Below are 12,936 nucleotides of genomic sequence, written 5' to 3'. Positions count from 1 at the left end.
GGCGGGTGCCCGGATGTCGCGAGCGCGCTCCCCCCGTGTCCGCCGTGCGCATGCGCGGGGGCCGCCGCTGCTGGGGGCMGGAGTGGCGTGTGGGACCGGGCGGGAGCAGTGGCAGCGGGGATCCGGGTGTTTCCCTGCCGAGCCGGGAGCCAGTCCCGTGGCTGTGGGGTTATTGCTCCTGCAGCTCTCCCCGGGCCGCCGCTGATACCTTGGGTCCGGACAGCCCCGCTTCACTCTCCTGGGGCCGACTCACCAGTCTTGGTTCCAGCGTAGATCGAGCACTAGCACATTCCTGTCACTAAAGTCACCTTTTCTGGGCCTCTACAGGCACKGGGCCTTGCTAAGCTGGCACCTCAACGAAACCGTTCTTGCCAACCAGTTGACGGTACGCGTTTTGGTGTTCCTGGCAATGCTTCTCCATCGCCTTGCTTGGAGTGGGTTAGATTTAGGATCCAGAACTTCCCAGGAACTTGGCCATGCTCCTGCAGGTGCAGGTTGTTGAGCCTTCTGTTCCGGGTTCTGCCCTTCAGCCTACCGAAGCCAGTTCTTTAAGAGGCGCTTGCTAGGAAAGGATTAYACCTAGCTGTAGATATTATAGTTGTTAAATCTGTAAGGGTTCTTATTCCTTATATGTGTGTCATGTTTTAAGGGGCTGCAGTGTATYTTACAGTCCTGCAGAAAATGGAAAATGCTAAATGTACAGTTAGCTCTGTTTTGGTCACAGAAGATACAGATCAAGGAGATTAGTTTGTTAATTTAGATGAAAAAGAATTCTTTCTTCAAACTTCCAGAAAAACAGTGTTGGTCTAAACCTAATTTCTGAAGGYTGTATTTCCCTGCCATCTGTGTAGATTTCTGTTGGAGGGAGGTTATACRTATTTAAGAGCTAGCCAAATAAATAGTCTAAATCTCTCAGCACCTAACCTGGATTCAGTGGTGAGTAAGTAAAAATGTCCCTGTTGCAAGTTTGGACATTTATCTTAGAAGGGTCTTACTTTTTCTTACTCTAAGAATAAGAGAGCATATATAAAATATATAAGTAATCATTTTCATGTTACCTATGTAAGACAAAATATAAGATGACCTTAATACTGAGGCATCATTGCCAGCACTTCCTATAATAAGCACTAAGGCTTGCCCCACCCTGATACTGCAGCCTTGATCTTCCTTGATCCTGAGGACAGGCCCTTTTTTCTCCTCATAGGATATAATAATSTAGCCAAGTGAGCTGCAGAAGATGGAAGGAATTGTCACCATGACTCAGAAAAGCCAAGCAAAACAATTTCATCTGCTCAGCAGACAATTATATAAATCGCTGGGCAGAATCCATATAGACGGTCGCTGGTTTTCCCAGCTGCCTCTTACTGGCAGTGTTTGCTGTGGAACAGGTGAGGTTTACTGTGCTGCTTATTCTCCACACAGTGCAGTGTGCTCACTGACTGGCTGAGGTGTTAATTACACAGGATGTTGCAGTGCTTTTGTTGCTGGCTGGCTCTGTGCTGGAACTGGACTTCTATGACAGAAGCAGGGCTTTTTGTTTTAATTGCTTCTTTTGAGTTAGGAGAATGARTTTCTGTGGTTTGGACTTTCTTTCTCATACCTCAACCAAGACTTCTCTGGTCACTTATTCAGGGAACAGTCTGCTCCTTCTCTAATGCTTTGGTGCATATACTTGCTCATGGTCCCAGGCCTACCCCGTTGTATCCCACCTGACAATCATCATCATTTTCATGAACTGCTCTTTAAGGTATCCAGGCAAGTTTTAATCATACAATTTGGCTTACAGCCATTGACCTGCAGACCAGGAGGTCTTTGAGGATTCACAGGGTGAACAACTGGAGGGATTATTTTCTACTGGCTTAAATCCAAAATGACTGAAACTTCATTCTGGTTACTCATAAATGGAAAATGAGTAACCGTGTCTGGTSCGGTAGTGTTCTGTACATGATACTGTCACTGAAGCCAACAGGAGAGTGAAGTGTAAATCAATTCTTGAGGCAGTGTGATTTGTGTCTTTCCCCTCATATGAAGTAAAGTCTACATCAAATGCCTAGCAGTTGTTGAGGTGTGCAATCTCCTGTAAGTGGGTGACTGTATGTGAAATAAACCACATTTATTCCTAAGGTTCTGAATAGTGCAATTTGTTTCTGTCACTTTCTGTAAAATGTGAATTATTTGAGCACTTTCTAATTTTGAATTTGAACAATCAGAGTAGTTTTTCATTGGTGGGTATTWATGTCTGGAAATTCTTTCAACATGGAGATATAGAGCAGGAAAACAAATTACGTRTCTTTCCAAAACACATTTGCAAGTAGATTTACTAATGCGTGAGTGTTCGTATTTAGCAGTGTGTAAAAATAAACAGCTGAGATCTGCCCACAAAGCCACATACGCGATGTGCACTGCACAGCTTTGACAGCAGGATGTTTCCAAACAACAGACGCCTCAGAAGAAGTTTTTTGTGGCTCTTGAGCTTGTGTTTTCAACCTAGGCCCATCAAGAGGTCTGATACTTATTTTAATGCCTTTATGGTTACACCTTTTCAAGCAAAACCTCTCCTCTTTAACAAGGTACTTTGTCATTAAAAAGAGGCTGGTAAATAGCCTAGAGGCTTGAAGTAGCATAGTAATTCTTGTAATCTCTTTTCTTAAGCTTTTTGATAGTAGTAACAGTTGATATTTTAGAGCATCTGGAGCATTCATTATAAAAGAAGCTGCTAGATAAACTAATGAATTTGGGGATTTGGTATTGTTTCATCATATTCTGTCTTTAGCATAAGAAGGGTTTTTTGGTAGGAAAATCTACCCTATGGGGTCAAATATTTCAATGTCAGCATAACTGCCCACCTACCTAGTWACAACCATTAAAGCTGCTGTGGGTGGTTGCTATACATATTTTGTGGGAATTCTTGGTTCTCTGACTCACCATATGGGATATAAATACCTTCAGAATCACAGACTGGGATGGGGTTGGAAGGGATGTCTGGTGACCATCTAGTCCAGTCCCCTGCCAAAACAGATTCACCCAGAAGAGGTTACACTGGATTGCATCCAAGCAGGTTTTCAATATTTCCAGAGAAGAAGATTCCACAATCTAAAAAAGTCGACAAAATTTTAATCCTGCCAAATTGGACTCCCTTGGCTGGTTGTGGACCTTGGAGGAAAAGCGTGATTGTTAGAGGAACTAGGCATCACAGTGATGGTCTTTTAAACAAAAGAAAATTATTGAGTGTTGGACATGTGTAGGATGCAATTTTCTGCGATATGATATTGCCGCTTCAACTCAGGAGTTGCTTTTATGGGGAAAAGCTGTTTTCAGCCATGTGGAACCCCATGTGGTTTCACAGGGGCTGCATCYCCTCTATGAGAGGACGGATCAGTCTCTGGTATATAGGGAGAGAAAGGGAAAACTGACCCCAGTGTGSAGTTACATCTTCCATTATGGATAGCAGCTAGTCTAGACAGGACTTGGAGACTGAATTGTTCCTAAAGCTGCTTAAGTACAGCATAGGCATAGAGAACTTGATGGAACTGTGTCTCATTTAGAGTAGTGGAAAGAGGGAGGAGATGAGACCTCTGACACTACATTTGAGAGGCACTGTGTGAATGTCTGAGCAGCATCAGGAGACCTCTCTGAGCTCACGGCAAGTTTGCAGTGCTCAGGAGGATCAGTGCACTTCCTGGGTGTCATAGCACAAAGCTGGTTTTTAGCAGAGATGGAGTGCCACATTAATCAAATAAAATAACAATGACATAACACCTTTACTGAATTTAGTTCTCTTTGGCACTAACAAGCTCTTTGTATAGCTGTGCTTCAGTCAGTATTAGTATTTTTTGGTTTTCCATATGTTYGGGACTATTCTTACTAGGCAACCTTCCATACTGTGTGACCTCTGGTTTTAGGGATTCCAAGCTACATCATTTGTTTCAGGAGTAAAAGTAAAAAGCTAGCTAGCATTGACATGGGTGATTAATTCAGAAGACTTAGAAAGATTCAATCAGCCACTAGTGCATTTCATTTCTTTTCACTTTTCCCTTACAAAACTGAAGTGGTGGTGTGACATATGTCACTTCAGTTTTATCTGAGAAGGAAAGGAGCTGAAGGTCAAGTCATGAAACTCCTGAAGTATTTGAACTTGGGAGTGTCATGCAGTGCTGCAAGGGGAAGCAAGAGTCAAAATATCATGTACATACTAGTGCCTGCTGCTCAACACCATAGCTTATTGCTGGCTTTGGCGGTATCATGAAAGGTGAGAGGAAGAGTCAGGACTAACAGGGATGCACTTAGAGCTCCTTGATCCCCTGGTGAACTATTAACCATTTGTGCCTCAAAAAATCTGGCTTTAGTTTTTTACCAAAGCTGACTGACAGGGAGGCATGGTAGCTGCTAGCCCTTCAGACTGATCAGGAAGCTGTGTGTTCATTAGTCATACAGGAGCATCTGGTTGGGCTGTGCACACATGTGCTAATCCAAAGGAGTACAGTGGCAAGGAAGGCAAGCCACATCAGAACATGTGCATGAATATGTATAAGGTTTTTTGGATGACAGAAGCCTTCAGTTTTAGATTCAAGACAGTGATAAGAATTCAACTTCAAAGCAGTGTCACATTTTTTACTTTAAAAACATGATGGTGATTTGCAGTAGGCTACATCGAACTTTCTTTTTTCTAATGAACCTCTTAGTTGATGTTACTTCCCTGTTGCCTGTTAGCTTTCACTTAATAGAACCATAAGAGACCATGTGAATGGGAAATGAAGTTGAATCTTTTATTTCTCATCATTCTGCCATAATTGGTACAATTCTGATAACTAATGGCAAATTATAAGGCCTGTATAAGCTTCTCTAAAATGAAAAGTCAATTAACGCACAAATCTGCTTGCTCAGGGACAAAGCTGAACAAGAAGAGGAAGGAACAGCTCTACAAGCTCTATGAGGCCACGTACAAGGAGCAATCTTCTTGCAAGAGAGGGCTCTGATCTCTATATATTYAAATCAATATAGCATATATTCCAGATGCACAAGACAGCTTGTCCTGCAGCCAAAGCAGCACTGTCTGCTTCTGAGAGGACTTGTCAGGGAACACTAACTATTTTTGCAAGACAGGCTCATTTGGAGTCATTTGAGGTCAGCAGTTGCCTAACCTGCAGGCAAAGACATGAAGCTATAGACAGCCCCGGACAGCTTGCACAAGTGTGGCTCTACTGGAGTTCCTTTTCTACCACTGCAAATCAATTAACTTCTGGCAAAAGTTGTGGGGTTTTTTTTTTCAGAAGTACTGGTTCACAAAGAGGTACTAACAATTGCTCTGAGAATTAATTCCTAATCAAATATTATTTTATTCATATAAGGGATACACCCAGCAACACGCACAATGAAAGTAAGTTAATGGGGCTTTATTGACTCTCCCAATTGCACTTATGGTTCAGAACTGTTACCAGCAATGCTGATCACATCCAAATTGGGGAAGCTTATTTGTACCTATTAGTATGAATTACTAGGATGGTAAAGGACATGCTAGAAGATATGTTAGGATTTGAGCTCAGGTTTGAAATTATGCTTTTACTTAGGGAGCTTGAAATAGTTCTGTTTCTTACTCCCTAGTGTTTGCAATATGACAAGAAGAAATATCCATATTTACTTATATTTTTTGTCTATAATATATAGAATAATGTATATTTACTATAATATAACATATAAATATATAATATATAAATAATATATATTTACTATAATATAATACCTTTAAATATTATTTTTCTATATTATACATAATTATATATAATTTCTATCTTTTATATAGAAATAAAATTATTTTCTTGCCAGACCTTACTCTCACATGTAACTTCCATGTACATCAAAAAGTCTAAGTTTTGATGACTGGCAGATGCAAAGACAAGTAACCACTGTGGCTGTTTCATTTTTGGCCTATACATTTTTACCTCTTCATGACCAAATTGACAGATGTATCAGAAGCAGATAAATCAGAGGCAGTTTTGGCATGAATGTGAAAGACACASGGCTGTCAATGTAATCCTGAAAAGAACAATTATAGTAGGATTTAACCAGGAGAGTAATATTATGCTCATATTTAGAAGTATATGGGCTAAATGTTGTACARTAAAAGTGTATTTTAAAGCTACTTGTAACATTTGCCTTTTACAGTAATGTCCTTGTTTCCACTTTTTTTTTTCTAAGCAGGCTGATTCAATTGAGACTCTCTTCACAGAGAAGGTAGGTTATTCCATCATATTAACTGCCTGTGCCTGCAATGACAGGTTAAATCTGGCACCCTGCACACTCCCTTTTTCCAAGGACAAAGCCTTCCCTCTCCCCAGGCCCTATATATAGAGATCAAGTTCTTGCGAATGATGCTGGGGAACTCCAGTGAGCAATGCTAGTGAATCTCTCAGCATCTTGGTTGGAATGGGGAAGGGAATTCCCAAAGTGCCCAATTATCTGGGGAAGGATCTTGATATGCATGTCATTGTCTTGATTCAGTTCTGCAAAAATAGTGAATTTCAAAAATAAGACTGCAAATTAAGGAGGAACTTCCACCATCCATAGTAAAACAGATCAGGATTCAGAAATTCTACCCCTTTCACACCCTTGCAACATACCCAGAACTGAACATCCAGGTCAGCTGCAGAGACGAAAATAAAAACTTGCTTCACTGATTGGGCTCTCAGCCCATAACTCCCTCCCATCACAGCTGTGCATGGAAGTTACTGGGGCTCTAGCTATCTGTTTCATAAACACACGTGCTGGAGGCTTGGGAATGTCCCAGTTAAACGTATTTTGCAATGCCAAGGAAAGAGGTCTGCAGAAGGATTAATTAGGTAGAACTTCAGTTTCTTTCCTGGAAGCAGGAGACTGAATCTTGTCAGATTTATGGGCCTTAGACCTTGTAAGCGCTAGCTCTGTGARGCTGAGGAAGGCCATTTGCCGTATGATAGGCTAAGAAATCATTGTCACTTTGTTCCAAAACCCAAAAAATTGCATGGCAAAAATCTACCYCCCTCCACAGAGAAGATGAAGTCAACTACACAAATAGATGCTGATGTTACTAGACTGCATATTTTGAAGAAGATTTAGGGTCAGCAATACATTTTTAAGGGTCTCTTATCCTTCCCCATGAATTTTATTCATATAGATGAGTAAATGTAAMACAGCTATAATTTACAGTAATAGACATAAAAGGAAATTCAAGTCTTTTTAATACAACTGCTCTGCATAACCTCCTATGATGAAATCAAAACCCACTCTGCAGATACATCCTGAGGTGTCTTTGTTTCTCACATGAGCAATAGTCAATATGGAATATGCCCTGCCCTTTATGGTGTCTGTCCTTTTCCTCAGAATTGGATGAGGCTAGATCAGGTGTCCTATTAGGAAAAAAAAAAACCAAATAAATCAGATACAACGGCAAATTACTTACTTATTTATGCTTTTCTAAAGTATTATATTGATATAGTATTGGTTTGCCAAGGTTTTGAATCACAAGGTGAACTAAGCACTGGTTTAACAGGATCATGTTACTAAAGCTTTGGGGGTTTTGTCTTTTTAAAGGAAGTCCATGCTGTTGTGTGGACAACTTACATAACAAGGTCTGAAGCAATAACTGACATTTATATTTGGAAGCAGAAGCAAACCCTGGTATGGTTTTCCTCAGACTTTGTTTAGTGCATTTACAGTCTTGTGACTTTCAGACTTAGCATGTTTTGGAGTATGTATCCAAAACGTCACAGTGTCTTCTGTTTTGATTTCTTCCCAACTCAGTGTGGTGACTTTCAGACATACCTTTAAAGAAATAAACTAGTTAATAAAACCTTGTTGCCATGAGGCAGCTGCCATTAATGACTAAACCTCTACCATCTGAAACCTATCAAGTAGACATTGTGTTTTGTGTCATGGTATCTCATAAGCATTGAGAATACAATATARTATTTTCTCCTCTGATCTACAAAGTATTGTCCCTCTGGGCATTGAATAATGAATCTTCTTGCTATTATCATCAATATAGGATGCCCCAGCATAAAACAATCTGTTCTTCTGGAAGATTATAGTGCTCCCATTAGAGAACTCCTGTTTCAAGACCCCATAATTCATTAGCTGAATGCTTGTAAATGTCACCTAGTTATAACTCCTGTAGGAGCAAGTACTGTTGTGTGCTTTCTGGCACTACATACTTGTCTGATCAGGGAGAGACAGATTCTTTGCTGTTTGTTTTCCTTTGGGACTACAAGTATCATTTAAGCTCTAATCTACCATCACTACAGAACTTTTTTCTTTCTATGSACATCACCAGACAGGCTGCTCTAGATGTAATATAAAGTATGGGTCTGAATAATATAGRCAAAAAACAAATTGATTTTAATGGGCTTTTTGCCTCTTTAATCATGGTTAAATTATTCACTATCTAGTTTTAATTGTAAAGCTGAAGTAAAAACCCGTGCTGATTGCTTCTTAGTTTCATTTCTGCCAAGTCATTGCACGGGCTTGATACAAGAATTATTATTCTTGTAAACGGGGATGCACTCTTGGCCTAGTGGTAATGTGGCTTCATCCTCACATCAGACAAGCAAAACTTACGAGCTTGTGAGCAAGTGCTGTGACAAATCTGAATTCTGCAGTGCAGAAAAATCTAAGAGACAACAACCAGTCTGAACRCCTGGATCCTAAACACTGCACAGGGTTTCATCCTTGGCAGCTTGTGGGCAGCTATATAAAAGCTGTGATGCAGTTAGATCCACAGATTACCAAACTTTTAGACGTGGAACTGGTTTTATCAGCCACTGAAGTGATTTAACTAAACAGCAGAATCCAGTGACTAGATTTGATATTCGTGCATCTYACAAAATAATCAAATTTTGAACTAGAGGAATCAAAATCAGATTGAGAAAACCAGAGTTAAGAGTTTGCTAGATTTCAATAATGAAGTGGTTACTTATTCAGAAGACTTTAGAGAAAGATACTAACTCCATTTCACTATTAGAAGTCCCAGTTTCCACTTCATTTTCAAATAATAGGTTTAAATTTTTACACAATTTCTTAAACATTTTTAATTTTTCCAGATTTTTCAGAGGATAGAAAAAGTGAAGGACTGCAAGGAAAAAAACTTTATCTTGTTCTTTTGTCTGTACTTTCTTCTGTGAGGGTTTGAATAAAATCAAAAACCAAAAGAAGCAAAATTCATGGGGCAGTATCACAAAATCTTGTTTTAAGGGCAAGGAGGTGTCTAAACAACAGTGTAGGCCATCATGTTGGATGTCATACAACCACCTGTCTCAGGTGTGTTTTTATAACACTTCTTRCCTCCCCTTGCCCATGCCTGTTGTTTGCCTGGTGCTCAGAGATCCCTCCCCAGGCCCTGGCTCTCCCTTCGAGGCTGGGTGGCCAAAGGGGCTGCCACAGGGGCTGGAGCAGGTAGCTTCTCTGCTGTCATTCCTGAGATGGATGTGATTTAATGCTAGGAGTGAACAAAGACCTCAAAAGTGTTTTAATGCTTGTTCAAAATCTGTTACAGTGAAATGCTGAGTTCATTTCATCTGCAGTCAGTCTTTGTGTGACTTCTTGCAAACATTTGACTGTCAGATAAGACACACTATTGCGTACATTTACTGCTTTTTAGAGAAGAATCCAATATTGCAAGTTCTCAATATCAGTGAAAAAAGGGGTTTTTTCTTGTTGAGTTGATTCAATGGTCCCAATATAAAATGGATTCCTAATGGGAGGTGTAGATCCAGCGCCCTATAATCTGGATACTCTGGAGATGTTATAGGTGTTATAGATGTTATAGATGTAGATGTTACAGATTTTRTATCTTCCATATTTAAAAAAAAAAGAGAAAATGTCAGCCAGTAAAACTTTACTGTGGAGGAGGATTGGATCACAAAGTAAGTAAACTCCAACTCCTGGGAACATGGTGCCATCCTGAATCAACATGGTTTGGATTTGAATTTTTAAGAAGATATGGAAACAGGCAGAATACTTGGAGCAGGGCAGGGAAGAGTGATTGTTACTATAAATAAATKTGCCTCTATGAAGCTTTTAACTAGCTGAAATATTCAGTAGCTCTTATTTCTTTGACTTCAAGCTTTTTCACATGTTAAGTTTTCTCCACACTGTAAAATTTAAAATTGTCCCTTAGAATGAAAACTGTGATGATCATTTTAATGATAGATAGATTGAAATTGTGTAACAGACTACCTTAAAATTATTGGCATGCGTGTTTCTGGATTAATTCCAGAAGTATTTAAGTGTTTCCACCAAAAATTGCCTGAAGGGTTATGTGCATCCAGCTGCAGACCCTAAGGGAAAGAGCACATATTATAAAGGATCCTGCTGGAGAGGACACTTTCTGCTAACTTGCCCATTTGGCTCTTGGTTGGTAACCTGCATCTGTGAAATGGTCCAAAATAAAACCCTTAAGCTTGTGTTTGTAACCCAGAGCTCTCAGCTGAACTGGCAAATCAGCAAAATGAGGATTTAGAGAGGAAGATGTGCTGGGCAGCTGGGAGACAGCAGTTTAGCAATATCCACCTGGACCATGAGCAGCTGATGCTTAGTCAGACCAAATCCCACCTCCCCATCCCTGCAGTCTGCAGCTATTGCTCATCCCTGGCTTGTCATTCCATTTATTACTGGCARATAAATACATTAGCTTGGTGTTTCTGCTCAGATTACCATCAACAAAAAAAAAAGGTAATATATTTAAATTATTGTCAGTCTTCATTTTAGTAATTCACAGAGATGAACTGCAAACTCACAGAAGGATGTGTCTTGTGCAGGTTTACAGAGGTATCACAATGAAAATCTACATTTACTTAATGAATTTTCTTTCCCACCTGCAATAGCTAGTGTCTCTTTTAATGCTTTGTTAAATTCTGGGGTAAAATTACATGGGAACTTCTACAGATATGAAAATACGTATGACTTCATGGTCAGACTGTACATGTCATTCAGCTAATGATACGGCAATAGAGTYGGTCAACATAGAGAATTTCCCTTCCATGAAAGATTTCTGCTTTGACTTTTCCTTTTGACCTGAATTGAAAGGAATTTTTTTTTTATTCTCCATGAATAAAATTCAAGATTTGTTATTTGAAAGTTTCAAACAGCTCTTTTTCAAGTATTTCATCTCACGAAGTAAGGACCTTTGTTTGGAATAGCTTCAAATTCATTCATAACCTATTAAGTCAAAGGGCAGCACACTGAGTCTCTTCAAAGCATTGATTCTTTCCATTATTTTCTTACAAAAGTCAATATATTCCTGTGGAAAAAATACTCAACTTAAGTGCATATTTTCTCTAATAAAAATATGCTGTTCATAAAAATTTTAGTCAACCCTAGATTCAGAATAATACTTGRTTTGGATATTGGAATACAAGCCTTTCTTCTGTAAAGGTGTACTGGACAGCATGGGAAAGGTCTTTTATTGGTGTAGACAAGCAGTTTTCAGGGGAATTATTAAATGTCCTGGCACCTGAAGGAGACAGATACAATTTTGTGGTGATTATAAATCATTAGCTTCAAAGCTAAAGCTGTATTGTTTGTGTCTATACCTAATTGGTGCTTGTGGCAAGCTCTGAAGTGAGAAGTTGTGGTTGGGTTAAAATTTTTGGCATATTAACTGATTCAAATTTTCAATTGAGTTTACATATTTTTAAATATGACAGTGCTTTATAATAAATGCCCTTCAAATTCATTGTGGAAGGTGGCTAAACCTAACACATTTCAGTTAAGCAACCAGTTTTTGTGTAAAAATGAGAGGGGACTTGATTGAAATATTTTTCCAACATTTTTCTAGCAGTYTTAATGCAAAAAGTGCCAACTCTCAAACTTCAAATAAGATTTTTTTTAGWAATCTGAATGTCATTGGAAGTTAGAAATGGTTTAATAACCTGAAGGTAACTAAAATGTTTTCATTTAAAGAAGATTTTTGTGGGGGTATTTTTTGTTTTGATTGTTTTACCCCAGTGTTTTCATCTTATTTTGAGAAAAAGAAATCCACTGAAATGAATCAGCCTTTGAAAGTCAGATGCCACAGGTGTAATGCTCGGAGACAGGCTGCTGGGGACAGGAAAGCTATGGGAGCACAGGGGCAGTGGCCAAATCCAGGGAGGGCACATATCCAGCACAAGTGGACCAGAGCAAATTCACAGTGAGAAAGCACCAGGTGGACACAGGAGAGCAAAGTTGAAAKCTTCCATGCAGGAACATCTTCTTCTCAAAAGCAGAAGAGCCAGGCAGAGAGCTCCAGGGACAAGAGAAAAGACAACACATGAGAAAATGAACCACAAAAGTACTGAAGACACTGTTTGGSCTGACTGCCACTGACTCATGGATGCCTGTTCCATTGGTCAGCTACAGCAGCTGTGTCAGATGAGGTTTTGTGTTTCTCAAGCCTCCTGTTCTCTGTGATCTTCTCTCTGGACCAAAAGCCATGGCAGGTGAGGACCCAGCCTGTCTGGCGGCATCCTCTATGTGTAATACCCCAAATGCATTTTCCTTGTAAATTGTTTACTTTCCATCTCCATCCCCACCTGACTGCTTCTGTCATTATGGGGAAACAACAAAGGGTGCCTTCTCATCAACTCAAGATAGGAAAGTCTGAGGCTCAAAACCTGATGCAAGCTACATCGCTCCACCACTCATGCTAATCTAAAGCATGATCTAACTGCATAATGGATCTTTCCTATGAAAAGGGAAAACCTTAGGAACCAGAATGAAGAATGAGTAGGGAAGCATAAACAGGAGTTGAAGAAAGGACCTGGGGCCTAAAATCTCAGGATGGTCATAGTGGTGGTCATCACTGCAACAAGAAGAGCACAGAACTCATGGCAGAGCTTTGTGAGTCATAATCTTCTCTGTTATCTCATTGCCATTTCAGCACTCTGGCTTCAGAGGAAATATGATAGTCATTGCCCTTCAAAAGTT

This window comes from Malurus melanocephalus, unplaced genomic scaffold (assembly GCF_030028575.1).
Source record: "Malurus melanocephalus ecotype Western Australia unplaced genomic scaffold, MMel_1.1 scaffold_33, whole genome shotgun sequence".
Classification (NCBI taxonomy): domain Eukaryota; kingdom Metazoa; phylum Chordata; class Aves; order Passeriformes; family Maluridae; genus Malurus; species Malurus melanocephalus.
The sequence above is the reverse complement of the archived record's forward strand: the minus strand, read 5'-3'. Positions refer to the sequence as shown.